The sequence below is a fragment of the Sorex araneus genome, chromosome 2 (assembly GCF_027595985.1).
Source record: "Sorex araneus isolate mSorAra2 chromosome 2, mSorAra2.pri, whole genome shotgun sequence".
NCBI classification, from domain to species: domain Eukaryota; kingdom Metazoa; phylum Chordata; class Mammalia; order Eulipotyphla; family Soricidae; genus Sorex; species Sorex araneus.
The window spans coordinates 307254451-307264678 of record NC_073303.1 but is presented as its reverse complement, the minus strand read 5'-3'; positions in this window follow the sequence as shown (position 1 = coordinate 307264678).

Sequence of the window (10228 nt, the reverse complement as noted above, 5' to 3'; positions counted from 1 at the left end):
GGAAATATATTAAATATATAATCCCCCCCTTCAAGTGTTCATTTTTAACTTCTCAATTGGTTTTATTCTCTTAGCAATTTTTCTTTATTTGGGTCATTCTTTACATGCCTCCTCATCTATTTATTCCACAAGTATTTATTTAGCACTTACTAGATGCGAGGCACATCAGATCTTCTTCGAGGGCAGGTGGAATGTGGCTCTGGCCTGGCAGGCGGAGACTGTCTCTGGCTTATTTAAGTTTTAGGACTTGATGTTTATATCTGGACATGGTTCAAGCATTTTCCAGACGAACAAGGGTTCTGGGTCATATAGCTGGTTTTCTAATAACTCATTCTATCCTCATCTTTAAAGAACGGATTCCTTCCCGACCCCACCCCTGCACCCAGCACTGGCCTCTAATCCTACCGCTGCAGACATTCTGGCACCAGGGAGCCTGAAAGGTCAAGGCTCTAAGACACACAACCGTGGATGAAATCAGGGGACATCTTAGCAACAATTGGGACGCCCCGTAGGGGTGATCATTGTGCATTCTGAGATGGATGGGTGATGTCACTTGTGGTGTAAATAAGTGTGTACTTAATAAACTGGAATGGGATCCAGTGGGTATACTCAGGAGCAGCGCTATTTTAAAGGGACTGGAGAAAAGCAGGGACTAACTTGGCGCTTCCTTCAATGCTTGAGCTCCCAAATTGCACATCACGGAATACATAGACAAGAGGACTCAGAGCCTCTGAGCCTCTTCTAGTTCCAATGTCATTCTATGACTGGAAAGCTTCTGCTCCACCCTTTGGGCCCCATCACCCTACAGAGAGTCATTATTATCATCCTGTAAAATAAAAAGCAATACTTGTGAAAACAAGTACAATGGAGCACTTATATAGTGGCAATACTAAAGGACAAGATTCATATGGACTTGACCAAGGTTAAGGATTGAGTTGAGATGTGGCTCTTCTTTCAGGATAAATCACTGCCTTTATAACATATCCCCAATCCAAGACAAGTTGTGTTCACATAGTTCTAATATACATGCTTGTATTTCTCCACATTCACATGTTGATTAGTACAACGATATGTTCATAAATGAAAAAATAAATGAAAAATTTAGAACTTAGGAAACAATTTTGTGGCGCTAAAGAATTTTCTATGAATGATCTATGTTTTAAAAGTAAGAATCTGGAGTACGAATAAATCAAATATAGAAAACTGCAATTCTAGCCCACAATTCTGAAGAAGTAATAATTTGGTGAAAATGTTTAAGAACATAATGAGGAAGGGGCACAAAGAAAAGGACTCAAAAGGATTCTGGAGACCTGGGTTTGACTCAGCATTGCATGGCCCCCTACACCAGGAGCAATCCCTAAGTGCTGAGCCATGAACAGTCACCAAACACTACCAGATGTTTCCCAGAACAAAATATATATAAATATGAACTACATATATATTTAGGGAGATAGCCCAAGGAGAAGAAACATGTCTGATATGTTTGAGGTCATAATAGCACATGGCCTAGTAACACATGGCCCCTGAGAGAAGGTGAGTATAGTCTCGGTGGCCATCATCCCCACCTGAAAGCCCCAGCATCACAGAAACCCGCCCAAACTCTGAGACCAGCAGGCCAAAGAAGCCATGATGCACCAAAAGCCAGGTGTTTGTATTGACGACAGAAAGGTCTTCTGTAACAGGAAGTATGGGGGATTGGAGCGGTAGCACAATAGTCTGAAGCACATGCTTTGTATACTGGAGGCCCAGGTTTCATCCTTGGTACTGCATATGGTCCACAAGCACTGTTCTAGGTATGGGCCCTAATCCAAGAAATAAAAAGAGAAAGAAAGGAAGAAAGGAAAAAGGGAAGAAAGGAAGGAAAGAAAAAAGGGAGGGAGGAAGAAAGCAAGCAAGCAAGCAAGCAAGAAAAGACAGCAAGAAAGCAAGAAAGAAAGCAAGAAAGAGAGAAAGCAAGAAAGAAAGCAAGAAAGAGAGAAAGAAGAAGAGAGAAGAAAGAGAGAAGAACAAGAAAGAAAGAAGAAAGAAAGAAAGAAAGAAAGAAAGAAAGAAAGAAAGAAAGAAAGAAAGAAAGAAAGAAAGAAAAAGAAAGAAAGAAAGAAAGAAAGAAAGAAAGAAAGAAGGAAGGAAGGAAGGAAGGAAGGAAGGAAGGAAGGAAGGAAGGAAGGAAGGAAGGAAGAAAGAAGAAAGAAGAAAGAAAGAAGAAAGAAAGAAAGAAAGAAGAAGAAAGAAAGAAAGAAAGAAAGAAAGAAAGAAGAAGAAAGAAAGAAGAGAGAGGGAGAAGAGGGAGAGAGGGAAGAGAGGGAGAGAGGGAGGGAGAGAGGGAGGAAAGGTAAGTGGAATCTCTAGCTCTCAATCCATACCTACCAATTGGAGACATCAATCAAATTCCCAATAGAATCCTTCTTCTAAGCTTCCTTAACAACTGAGGAAACTGAGATCCAGAGAGATTAGTTAGTTTATCCCTGGTTCTAAATTGGTAGCAGTAAAGCTAGGCCTTGAAACCAGTCTTCTGACCCCTAAGGAGTTGCTTTTTTCTTTCTAAGACATGATATTACATTAAGAAAAATTCTGTATAACTATATGCCAGTTCCAAAAAAATAACTCTTGTAATGCCCCAACCTTATCTCTATTGCTGCCTTATTCCTACTTAGAATTAAATGGATTAGTTCAACTCCTTGACATATAAACAAAAAGTAAAGTGTGGCCTTAAATGTGGAGCTTACAAATTCTGTCAGTGATTTGGACATTGGGAGGACAACTACCTCCCAATTGGAAGAAGCAGCGTGCTTCGGTATATATAAGACATAATAACATTTCTTCTTAAGTTCACAGCATTCAAATTCTTCCTTTGAATTTTCCTAGATTTTCTAGGCTCTCGGTAACAAATTCCACTGAAGGATCTTTTCTGACTGAAAGGAAAATGCACCTCTATTAATATCAACCTTTCTCTCCTCAGAACATTTGTTTTCTGGTGATTTATTATGGACAAGCTGCTTCCTGCTCCTTTTGAAAGTTAGGGTTTTTGTTGGGGTGTGTGTGTTTTTAAGTTCCTACAAGTCGGAGAAGAATTCTTCATGTCTTTTCTGTAGAGCAATTTTAGTTAAGGCTAATCTTCAGTAGAGAGTCTGGGTATTTACAACTCACAAATTAATGCTGCCTGATACCACACAAAGAGAAAAGGGCCTGGCTGCTGTGTCTGAGGTCAATTGGGAACTAATCCAAAAACCAATAAGGGAGATCAGCTCCTAGAGTGTGTGTGTGGGAAAGAGTTCTTGATTTGGGAACCTTGCAATTATATCATAAAGCTAAAAATTCTTTTTCAAAAAAAGATCAAAGCTACTAATTATCCTTTGGTTAGTGGAAATAGCATTTTCTAAATGACATTTTTAAATGATTCTTTAATGTTTTGGGGTAAAAATCCCTAAATAATCTGATTTATGTGCTCTCCATGTCTGTTCCTCAAGGAAAAAAATGTACATTGATAGCAGAGTATATAAACTGATGACTTAAAAGTTAATGCTTATTTGGAACACTGTGTGACTAAAAGCTCAATTGTGACTAACTTTGTGAAGTCAATCACCAGCAAACACATACATAATTTTTAAAAGGTTAATTCTTATCTTAGTACAATTTCCTGTTCCTACAGGGAAACACATCCACAATCTAAGACAGGTAATTCTAAACTCAATTTTATTCAGAATTTCTCATCATCAAAGCTTCATAGAAACCTAAAAACGTTAGTCCCACTCACAATAGGGAAGGTACTTGTGGAGAATGTGTGTACATGATTTTAAGTGAAATAGACTGAGACTCTCTCAGGTACAAATGGCAAAATATCAATCATAGTTTTCACTGAAAAATGCAACTGATTGACTTACATAACAAAGAAGTTAGACTTGCTTCTAGGAGCTTTGGGCCCACCTGGAAGTTGGCGGTGCACTGGAGCTAGGCTTTTACCTCCAGGCTCTGTCTCTGTGTCTTCCTCACTGTTTTCCTCAGTGTGCACTTTCCTCAGTCAAGCTCAATTCATGTAATGGAAAGATGGTCACTGGCAACTCTCTGCTTACATGAAGCCAACTTCCAAAACCCAGCACTGTCCTGGGTCTCTCCAGACAGAGTCCTGGAGCTAATTCTATCTGATCCCTCTTAAGTCACAGGCCCACTCTTGTAAAATTTTCCTTAGCAATCACTACAAATTACTGGTGATGCATTTTAGAATTTAGCAGGAGTTGTAGTTAGAGTTTAGCATAATTTATTTTTAACTGAAGACTTTGCCCTAAAGAAAGTACATAACATAGCATGCCAAGTTACACAACAAAGCTTTCCAGAAACTCTGCCTCTAAGCTGTTTTGCCATGCATACTGTAATGTCTTTTCAATCCCCAATTTACCAAAAGCTCAGTTTATATTTTCTTATGTCGCTTTATTGCCACAATTCTCCTGCCTTCTAATTCCCTTTTCTGCTAAAATGACTTTCCATAATATCACTCATTATCTCCTTTATTTTGGGGGCTGTAGGACGGGGGAGGGGACCACCAGGTGGTGCTGAAGAAACAGGCTCAACCCTGCATTGGAGGAGGGGGTGGCAGGTAGTGTTATGGGGGGGGGCATGTGGTGTCAGAGCAAAGCATGTGCTCCATCCCTTTAGCCAAATCCAATGACATTTTTTGGTACTTCTGTTTGTTCTTTTGCAGCTCAAGGACATGTAGGTTTCTTTGTTTCTTAAACTATTCTATTCCTGCAATTTGAGCTCTTTTGTTATAAAAGATTCTTACTTCTTTACTAGTTTCTGTTATGCTCAATATGGTCCTTTAATGTTTTCCAAAATTTGTTCTTCAGTCTTCTTTTCTTCTAATTGAACAATTTCATTGTGCAATCTGATCCAGTTCCAAGGCTCCAATTGTCTCCTATCTGATGTTGCTTAGGATTGGGAAATCCAGTCTTCCCTCTGTGACTATCTGCTAGACAATTTGGTGGGAAGAGGGAAGGGAGGTGGAGGCAGGAGATTGTTGGGACCATACCCAGCAGTATTCAGGCTTATTCCTGGTGATGCTCTTTGGACAACGTGCGGCGCCTGCCATATGCATGGAAAACACCTGTATGATCTCTCTGGCCCTAGACAATAAGTTTCTTGTTTGGTTTAGTTTAGTTTGGGGCCTTACCTGAGAGTGCTCAGGGCTTACTCCCAGCTCTGTACTCAGGAATCACTCCTAGAAATGCTCAAAAGACAATATGCCATGCTGGGAATCAAACACAGGTCAGTTGTGTGCAAGGCAAGTTCCCTTACCCACTGTACTATCCGCCACTAAGCAATAGTTTGTGAGGTTTATGTTGTTTTGCTGCATGGACCACTGTAACATAATCACATATACTTATCAGCCTATAAAAACCAAAATTTTATTACTCACAGTTCTGGAGAATAAAATGTCCAAGATGAAGGTGTCAGCAGGTCTGATGTCTGATGAAGTCTTGCCTTTTATCTCAAAAACAGCCCTCTTTTCGCTGTGTCCTCACAAAGCAAAAAAAGTAAAGAGCTCTCTGGGGTCTCTTTTGTAAGAGAACAGACCCCATTATAATCTCATCATGACCCAATCAGCTCCCAAAGGTCACACATCCAAAGATTATCCTACTGAGTAGCAGAATTTCACCTATAAATTTTAACCGATGTTGAAGAAGAGAAGAACATAAATCTCCAGCAATTTTCTTCCTCCTTAAACAGAATTTTTAAGAAGCAAACTTACTAATGTAGCCCATATTGTCCTGTGCACTTTCTAAAAGGTCTATTAATGGGTAGAAATTAAGATACTAACTTTCTATTACCAAACTCAACCCTTCTTTCTAACCTTATCTTCCACCTGTTTGTTTTAGGTATTCTCTGGCTGACTCACATGTCATGTTCTTCTTCATCTTGACTTTTGTTACTCCTTCAGTTCCAGCAGTGAAAACTTTTCACTCTGCCCTTTTCCCTTTTCTCACCTCCCACCACATTACTCATTCCTCAAAATTCACCTGTAGCAGAAGTAGTGGAATTCATCAAATACTTATGTTTCTGCTGCTGAACACTTGGTACAGCACACTCATCCTATTCTTTTGTATCTAACAGAATGATGTGACTTACTTTGACCAATGCAGTATAAGTACAAATGTCAATATATGTAACTCCTAGGTAGACGCTATATAATTTAGTGTGTTTTAAAATTTAATATTTTTTCCTTTTCCTTTTCATCTGCTAAAAGGATTATCATGTTCTATATAATGGTTGTTCTGACATATTCGAGTAAAGGTAACATGATCCAGGGACCTCATTTAAACCATGGTGGACAGGTAGCATGAATAAGTATGAAAGGCAAATTGTCATCCCTTAATAAACAGTCTGGCTCCACTTTTGATATTAGAGTGCTGATATCTATTTGTTCTTCTATCCCACGTCTGCACAAACTACGTTCACAACAAAACAAAATGGAATCCTTCTTATTTTGATGCTAGTGTGAGTTCAAGTCAAGAAAGCACATTCTTGGGAGGAAACGCTCATCCTATCATTGCTCAGGTATCTCGGGCCAGTCTCCATGGTGAGCTCTCAAGGCACTTTTAGACCATTTGATAGGCCTCCTCTATTTCGCACCAGGAAGCCTCACTATGCAATAAAATTTTCTCATGGTAGATATGTGACTTCACTAAGTTCGATGTTTGAACCACGAGTGGGAAATCCATCTTGCTTCTGAGAAATAGCCATGAGTTTGTGATTGGGGCTTGGTTCCTTTTTCAGGGTCACAAATGAATGGTAAATGAGTTCCATTTCTTGATCTTTATGCTCGTTGCATGAGGCTGTTCACTTTTTGAAAATGAATTTATCAGGACATTTGTGGTTTTAGCACTCTTTATATGTATGTTGGCTAGAGCCATAGCACAGCGGGTAGGGCATTTGCCTTGCACTCGGCCGACCCAGCTTCGATTTCTCTGTCCCTCTTGGAGCACCCAGCAAGCTATTGAGAGTATCCTGCCCGTACGGCAGAGCTGGCAAGCTACCCATGGCATATTGGATATGCCAAAAACAGTAACAACAAGTCTCACAATGGAGACGTTACTGGTGCCTGCTCCAGCAAATCGATGAACAACAGGATGACATTGCTACAGTGCTATACGTATGTTATAGTTTGTTAGGGGGAGAGGAAAATAGTTATTTAAAAAATGATTGAAAAAACAGGGGAGATAGTTTAGGGACTATAGTTCTTTCCTAGCATCTCAGACTCTGATTTGAATGTCTGGTACCACATAGGGTCTTCTAAGCACTGCCAAAGGTAACTCCTAGGTATAGAGCCAGGAATAGCCTTTTGCACACTTCTTGGTGTGCACTCATTCCCCCCCCCCCCAATAAAGGCTATTTAAGGAGAGTATCCTTAAATACTCTCACCCTGTCTTTCACATACATTACTATACCAAGATGAGATAGTATGGGAGTATGTGTTTATATAGTGGGTAGGGAGTTAGTGATAGAGTGTGAAAAAAGACTGTCATTTAAAAGAAAGCTGATTATTAAACAAGGCAGACTGATTGACATTCTAAATAGAAACACAAGCAGTATCACCTTGTAATTGAGGAAGAAAATGTCAGGTACAGTTTCAAAGAAAAAGATATTTTTGGACAGTTCTGCTTGCTTTTAAACTTAATATAAGTAAAATCTTATAGTAATATTCTTTTCTGCATAGGGCTTCTCACTCAGCATTTTATTTATAATATCCATTATTTTGCTGTACCCTCTTTAAATTCTTTTCTATCTTTCCTTACTATGCCATTCAAAAGTATTCTAATTTTTCTGTTGTTGCTCAATTGAGTTACTTTCAGTTTTGGGCTATTATATGGAATGCTGCTATAACCATATTTCTTGTAAATGTATGATTGCATTTCTGTAATTTACAGACCTAAAAGTGGAGTAATTTTTCATAAAATATTTTTCAACTATTTTAGGATACAGTGCAAAACAGTTGTTTAGAGCAGTATTTCTCATTCTTTTTGAACCAAGACCTCTTTCTAACCTTGCTTTCTTCCTGTGGTCCCCCAGTCCTCAAAGTTTTCCCTCTAGTTCCATGAAGTGTTCCCCCATGCTATACAATTCACACAGGTGACCTCCTTGGAATGTTAAGGGAGTCCTTGAGAGACCATACAGGTCTGGGTTTGAGAAACGATTATCTGAAGTGATTATATCAATTACTTTCATACCAAAGTGCATTATTCTGAAAATTTTTTTTAGCTTACAGCAATGTTAATATTCTAATTTAAGCATTCTGAAGAAGGTTTGGTAGAATCTCTTTTCCAAATTGCTAATAATATTCACTAACCATTTAAATATTTTCTCTTTTAACATCTCTGATACAATATTGTGTACATTTTTCTGTTAGATTTTTTGACTTAAGGAAGTTCTTTAAATATTTTGTTGTTGTTGTTTTGAGCCACACCTGGCAATGCTCAGGGCTTACTCCTGGCTCTAAACTCAGTAATCACTCTTTGAAATGCTCAGGAGACCATATGGGATGCTGGAATTAAATCTGGGCCAGCCACATGCAAGGTAAGTTCCTTACTTGCTGTATTCTTATGTCTCCTGCCCAGAGTTTCTTTAAATATTTTGGCTATGAATCTTTTGGAACTTTAAATTGCATTGTAAATTTATTTTGTGCCTATCTTATTATCTTATTAATAGAACAAAATTAACAGCTCTTAATTTTATCAAATCTCAGTATATTCCTTTTCTTAAGCACTTTGTGCTCTTTTAAAGAAATATTATTTTCCATAAACATAAAAATATATTATGTTCTGGAAACATTGTTGTTTTTCCTTCAAATCTTGTTCTTTAATCTAGAAGTGCTTTTTAAAAGGAGGAGGTCAAGATTCATTTTTCACACATGCTTATTCACCAAAATAAGAAATCACTGTCTTTTTTGCCTTTCAGCCCACAAGTGTACACATATTCTTTATCATAAATTGTTATAATCTCTCACACATAATTTTGTAAATTGTTTTCTTTTAGTTTTTTTATTCTAATACTCTAAATGGTGAGTACTCAGCAAATAATGGGCCACAACCTCCTAGCTATGGGATGATATTCTTTTATCTCCTCAGCTGCTCACTCACAAAGAGTTTTTGAATATAGCTCACGGAACGCTAAATAAGCTACCTTTTAATAAAATTGCCCAGGTTCTGGTTCCAACTTTATTTCCCAGGAGATGTGTATCCAACTGCAATTTTTTAGAATCCTAAACTACAGTCTCATTCATTTGCTCACTTAAAATTTTAATATTCTAGCTTTATCATGGACACTGTATTAGTATTATGAAGCAGTGTTGTATAGACTAATAGATGTAAAGTGGTTGTCTCGTTGCCTCTCACATAGCACCTAATAAACGTCACCAATTATTTTTTTCTGCTATTAAAGTAAAAATCCAACTAACAAACTCTTATCCTAGAGGCCTTCCATAAAAGGAAGCTTTAAAAACCTGATATAGAGAGGTGAAAATTCTGGGTTTTATTAGTGTATGTATATCCAGATGCCTCGACAAACATTCCCAGGTTTCTCTCTTCTAATCAAAGATATACTCTTAAAAAAAGGAGAAACATCTGTAGAGTCAGGATTTTCCCAGAGACAGAGAGAATGAAATAAATAAGCAATAAACATGCCAGCTATAAAATGAAAAAGAAATGTGTTCAATGGTTACATTTTCCATTGTCAAAGTGCCATAGCTTTGGGGTGTCACTTCCAAATGACTTTTTGATTGGATTCTAAATCTCCCGAGGCAGGAAAGTCCTCTCTAATTTAATAGTCCCTTAATGATATGTAGGGTACAAAAGAATAATTATAGTCATTACAAGTAAGTCAATATTAAAATTATAAAGTCTTTCAGACATGAATTGATGTAGTGACAAGGATTGAAGGCCACGTTTCTATAACGAGGCTTTCTTCAGAGAAGATGAATACAACTACCAGAAGTGCTACAGCAATTTCTTTTACTCTTTCTTCTACATACATTGTAAGAATTACTCTGAGCTTATTTAACTAAGTAAGCCAAAATATCCTTTCTCAGAGAGTGAAAGAGATTGGTTCCTTTAAGCGCACTCATCTCTCCCTTCAAAGCAACCTGTGAATCACTTTGTTGTTGGCTTGACTCGATCTTTTTCCTCCTCCAAATAACCATGATTACCAACACCTACTTATGAGCATTTTCAAAGATGAAGTC